We start from the raw sequence: 6,195 nt of genomic DNA, 5'->3' as shown, positions 1-6,195 counted from the left end.
AAAAGATGAAAATAGCCTCTGTTAGAAGAATGGTGGGAGGACAGGCACACTATTGCATTGTTGATGGAACTATGAACTGTTCCAAGAATTCTGGAAAGAAATTTGGAACTTTATTCCTCCCCACAAATCAAGAAACTTTGTGAGGTAATACTACTCATATATCCCAGAGAGGTCAAAATCAGAGAATACTCCTGTGTACTGATTATTTTTTTAGGTTTTTGCAAGGCAAATGGTATTAAGTGGCTTGCCCAAGGCCACACAGCTAGGTAATTATTAAGTGTCTGAGACCGGATTTGAACCCAGGTACTCCTAACTCCAGGGCCCGTGCTTTATCCACTGCACCACCTAGCTGCCCCTGTACTGATCTTTTTATCATAGAATAGAACTAGAAACAAAGTGGGTACCCATTAATGGTGAAATAAGGGAACACATTATGTGATATTGATATGATGGAATATTACCATATGATTAGAAATTACAAATATGACAAATTCAGAAAAATTTGGGAAGGCTTTGATGAATTGTTACAGAGAGAGAAGAGAGCAGTAGTAGGATAATAATTTATACAACATATGATTGTGTCAATGTGTATTGACTTCAACATTGTCAAGGAAAATAACTTTGAAAAACTACAGAACCTGGATCAATGCAATGACCAGTCAAGATTTTAGAACACTGATGATGAATTATGCTGCTCCCCTCTTAGCAGATAAGTGATGCACTGAAGTTGGGTAATGAGACATGCCTTTAAACAATTTTTTCTTAGTTTGTATGAGTTTAACAAGCACTAATGAATATGAACCTTTCAATATACAGAGAACAGAAAAAGGATTATATCCAAAACTTTGCATTTCTATTACATCACTTAAAATATATATTAATTTTAGCATGTTAGCAATAAAACTATTTGTCTTTTATATCTATCTGAACTCCCTCCTGTGTGTCTTTAACATGTTTCATTGATACTGTTTTCTTTCTTTTCTTATTATTTTTTGCATTGCTATCAATAATACCAACCTATCCCCCTTTGCCTCACAACTAGAAATTCACTTATTGTAAATAAATATCATCAGGAAAAATAAATTCACACACTGACATTATATGCAAACATATGTCTCATTCAGTATCATTTTTATGCCAAGAGTCAGAAGGTATGATTCTAATTAATCTTCTGAAGTATTATTATGAAATTTGTACCTGTTGCTCTGAAGATTTTTGTTATTACATTAATCAGAATTCTAAAGTCTCAAAAGGCTGTTTTCCTTTATGTCAGTATAGTCATGGCAAAAATTATTCTTGTGGTCTTGCTCACTTTAATCAATTTAAGTTCATATAAAGTCTCCCAGGTTTCCTTGAATCCTTCATTTACATAATTTTTATGGCATAATACTTTCTTTTTCCCTCCTGTTAGTAACAGTTCTATTTTACTGATTAATTTTATTTTGTATTCTGAACTTAAGTACCAAAAAAAAGAACAATTCCATACAACCAGAACAAAGAAGGGGATTATTTATGAAACTGTGAATCTTTATTTCATACTGCTTACTTTTATTCTTAAAGATTCTTATTCTTAAAAATATTTTAAAGAGCATAAGATAAATCAATACCTGGTCTTTGAGACTATCCTGCTTATCTACATTCTTCTGAGTTTCCTTCTGTTCTCTGTGCATTTAAAAAAGTTACAATTTCTTTTGCCATTGCTAACTCTCCCCCTACCACCCTTCTCTTATAAACCAACCATAAAAATGAAAAGAAAATAGACCAACTTGTAACAAATAAGAATAATCAAGCAAAATGAAGTTAGATAATGACCAAAATCCAAAAATGTATGTCTCTTGTTCATTACCTCTCTGTCAGGAGGTGAGCAGCAAGCTCTGGAGATGTGATTGGTCAGTGCTTTCATCAGTGTTGAATTATTTTTCTATACACTTTTGTTTTCTTGGTTCTGCTTAGTATACCGGTTCATCATTTATTATAGCTATAAAATATTTCATTACATTTATACACAATTTGTTCAGATCTTCCCCACCCCCATCTTAGGTTGTCTAAGAGGAGATCTTAGGTACTATCTTAGATTCTAGTTTTTTCCCCACTCCTTGATCTCTTAATTCCCATTTCTGTCTCCCCTCATTATGAAATGATCAAGAAGTTTTTTTCCTTGTGACTCTTTCTTCCAAGGAATGATTCTTCCTCTTAAACTCACCCCTTCCTCATTCTCTATTCCTGCTGAGTTTGATGTATTTCATCTAGAATGTATGTGTTTTCAATTCTCTCTTGACTTCACATTTCTGGATTTTTGACTATGGCATTCATTGGACTTTTCCTTTGGGGGTTCCTTAATTAGAAGGTGGTAGGTGGATTCTTATTGCCTTTACTTTGCCCTCTACTTCTTTTTTTTTGCAAGACAGTGGGGTTAAGTGACTTGCCCAAAGTCACACAACTAGATAATTATTAAGTGTCTGAGGTCAAATTTGAACTCAGGTACTCCTGACTCCAATGCTGTTGCTCTATCCACTGTCACCTAGCTGTCTTGCCCTCTACTTCTAATGATAGATTTAGGCAGTTTTCATTGATGATTTCTTGAAATATATTGTCAGGTTTTTTTAAAATCATGTTTTCAGGAAATCTAATGAAATTTTATTTATCTTTCACCCATTTTCTAGTTCATTTGTTTTTTATCTTGATATGTTCTTCTATTTTTTTCAATGGTTTGATTTTTGTTTTCATATATTTCTGTCTCATGGAGTCATTTATTACCATTGTCTATTCTAGTTTTTAGGGATTCCATTTCCAGGATAAGGATAAGATTTACCTTTTAATTTACTCTTCTTTCAATTTTTTCTTCAGGAGTTTTTACTTCATTTAATGTGTTTCTTTATCTGTTGTTTCATTTCTTCTAGATATTCATATGCTAGTGGAAAATCCATTTTTTTCCTTTGAGTCAGACTACAATTGTTAGTCTGATTTGCAATTTATGATATTCAATCATATTTTCTTTGATTTAAATCATATTTCCAACTTTCATTCATAAAATGTCATTGTCACTAGGACCTGACTCTGGTCTGTCTTGTACTCCATGGATTAAGTGGTCATCTCTACTTGATCATACCCAGGGTCCTTCATTTTTTACGCTCGGGTTCAGTTCCCCTGGATCTTTTGGATTCAAATCCTCAGGATTCTCACTGATGTCTCAGTGTTAGGGAATTCACAGTCTCTGCTCCTGGGGTGTCCCAGTTAGAGTGCTGTTATACCAAGCTTGTCTAATACCACACGGGTGGCTGCCAGCTATTACTTTCTGAGGCTTTAAAGGTTCCTACCCAAGAGTAGTCATTGGGTCTTACTACATTCAGATACAGAGTATTATAGATCTATGTATTCCTGTCTGATCTTGTTTGAACTGAGAGGCTACTTTGTGTTGATTTTTGCTTGCTGTTGGGGCCTGGCTGATTTTTTTCAGTTCAGAAGAGAAACCATAGTTTCTCATTAGATTTCTTGATCCTTATCTAGTTTGATGGAACTTCAGAGTGGTACTTAAGTAAGTATGTGGAACTTGATAGCTAACCTTCCATTTAGGCAGTCACCTTAGCAGGAATTTGTCAATGTAATTTTATTGCATTTATATGAAGCAATTTGGTTAGTCAATACCCAGTTTATTTTTAATTCTTTACTTCAATCAAAGATTTTTGTTTACAGATATTTTTGTATATATATCAGTTCTTTCCTTCTTTCTTAAACTTTCTTTGGCATACATGAGTAGTAATGGTATAGCTGAATTAAATGGTATGCACAATTATTTTTTTGCTTGGCAATGGGGTTAAGTGACTTGCCCAAGATTACACAGCTAAGTATGTATTAAGTATCTGAGGATGAATTTGAACTCAGATCCTCCTGACTCCAGGGCCAGTGCTTTATCCATTGCAACACTTAGTTGCCTCGGTATGCATAATTTAGATGCTTTTTTTGAGTATAGTTCCAAATTGCTTTCTAGATTGGACAAATTCATAGCTCAACCAACAGAACACAAATATGTCCCTTTAATAACTGCCATTTTCATCTTTTGTTAGTTTTGTTAATATGATATTTATGAGGAAGAACCTCAGAATGTCACTTTAATTTGCACTTATTAATAGTAGTACAGAAATTTTTCCTATGATTTTATTGTAATTTTTTAGGTTTTTTTTTTTTTGCAAGGCAGTGGGGTTAAGTAGTTTGCCCAAGGCCACACACCTAGGTAATTATTAAGTGCCTGAGGTCGGATTTGAACTCAGGTACTCCTGACTCCAGGGCCAGTGCTCTATCCATTGCGCCACCTAGCCACCCTTTTCCTATGATTTTAAATAGCTTATATTGATAACTGCCTTTCACGCCCATTGACCATTTATTTGTCCACTGGGGAATGACTTTTCTTATCTATTTGTATCAATATATCTTGAATATCAAATCTTTATTAGAGAGATATTTGCTATAAAGTTTTTTCCACCAGGTAATTTTCACTTCCATATTCTAACTATTGATTTTGTTTATGTAAAAGATTTTCTATTTTATGAAATTCAGATTATCTACTTCATTACTTTTGATTACTTCTATCTCCTGTTTAGTCAAGAATTCTGCCCTTATTTATAGTTGTGAAAATATCTCCTTGATACCTGTATTTTCAGACATGGTCAGTGTAATGAATGGTACAAATATTGACTATACTTATTTTGTTGCAAGGAAGGAGTGGCTTGTATTTTAATGGAAGGGAAAGGAGTGGTGAATAGGTGGTTAGTGACAGATATATAAAAAATAAATGAGTATCAATAAAACATTAAAATATTCAAGAGGAAAATAAAAATAAATTCACCAGAGGTAAATGGCAATCATGTTACTACCTTATCATTATTATTATTATTATTATTATCATTATTATTTTTGTGAGGGTGTTTATGAGGCAATTGACTTGCTCAGGGTCATATAATAGTACATGTCAAGTATCTTTGGCTGGATTTGAACTCGGGTCTTCCAGACTCCAGGTGTGGTGCTCTATCCACTGTACCACCTAATTGCCCTCAATACTATTAAAATTAAAAGCAAAACTAAACACAACAGATTTTATATATAATCCTTCTCTTTGTTTTTCTTTATATGCTGAAATGTTTGAGTTTTTTGATGATTTTTGAAGGCAATTTAAAAAAGAGAATAATTGGAGCTTCTCTCCTCTGGACTATTTCTGGATAAAAGAGAAGACATGACATAGAGAAGAATGGTGACCAGGTAGGGTATTTTGATTTGGAAAGTCACAGAGATGGTGAATGGGGCAACAGAGAAGTTTATTGGCATATATTTTCTAGTAGCAATGGCAATACCAATTTGATTATATTTCCAAAGCTGAAAAACAAGGTGGGAGAAAAGGGAGGATAACAGTCCCAGTGACAGAAGCCTCAGGGGTGAAAGCTTAAAATTTCCACTGAGAATGATCTTTGACTGGAGAGAGCCATGGCAGACTGGATGGACAGAAGATGACTAGGGTGTAAAGTGAACCATGTGACACCTAAGGAGAAAGAGGAAGATGGATGGAGGATAGAGTTAGGAACCAGGGTGGGAGTAGGGCTAGATGTAGGGGAAGGAGTAGGGATTAGGAATGGTAGAAGTAGTAGTAGTAGTAGTAGTAGTAGGAGGAGGAGGAGGAGGAGGAGGAGGAGGAGGAGGAAGGAAGGAAAACAGCAAAGTTTAATGGAAAGAACACTAGAGTTGGAGTTAAAGGATTTGGATTCAAATACTGGTTCAGCCACTTTTTATTTATGTTACCTTGTACAAGTCACTTCTCTGTGGTTTTTAGTTTTCCTCATCTATAATTTAGAGTACTGAATTAGGTGATTTCTTAGATTCCTTCTAGCTCCTATGATTCTATAGTCCCATGGGATTAGGAGAGGACCTGACTGAGATCCTTCCAGGAGTAATTTAAATCACCACCATCTAACAAAGAAAAAGGTATTGAGATTATACCATAGTATCCTCTTAGGTAGGTGAGAATTTAGGTTTAATTTGATTGCTTGACTTTTCCTCAAGTATGACACTATCTCCTGATGGTGTTTTTTCACTCTCTTCCAAGTCTAGAATACTCTTCTCATCTCTGCCTCAGTTTCCCTGGCTTCCTTTAAATATCTGTCAAAGTCCTACCTTCTGCAAAAAGGCTTCCCCTGTTTTTCTTCCTCT

This window comes from Macrotis lagotis, chromosome 1 (assembly GCF_037893015.1).
Source record: "Macrotis lagotis isolate mMagLag1 chromosome 1, bilby.v1.9.chrom.fasta, whole genome shotgun sequence".
NCBI lineage: Eukaryota > Metazoa > Chordata > Mammalia > Peramelemorphia > Peramelidae > Macrotis > Macrotis lagotis.
Note: the sequence above shows the minus strand (reverse complement) of the source record.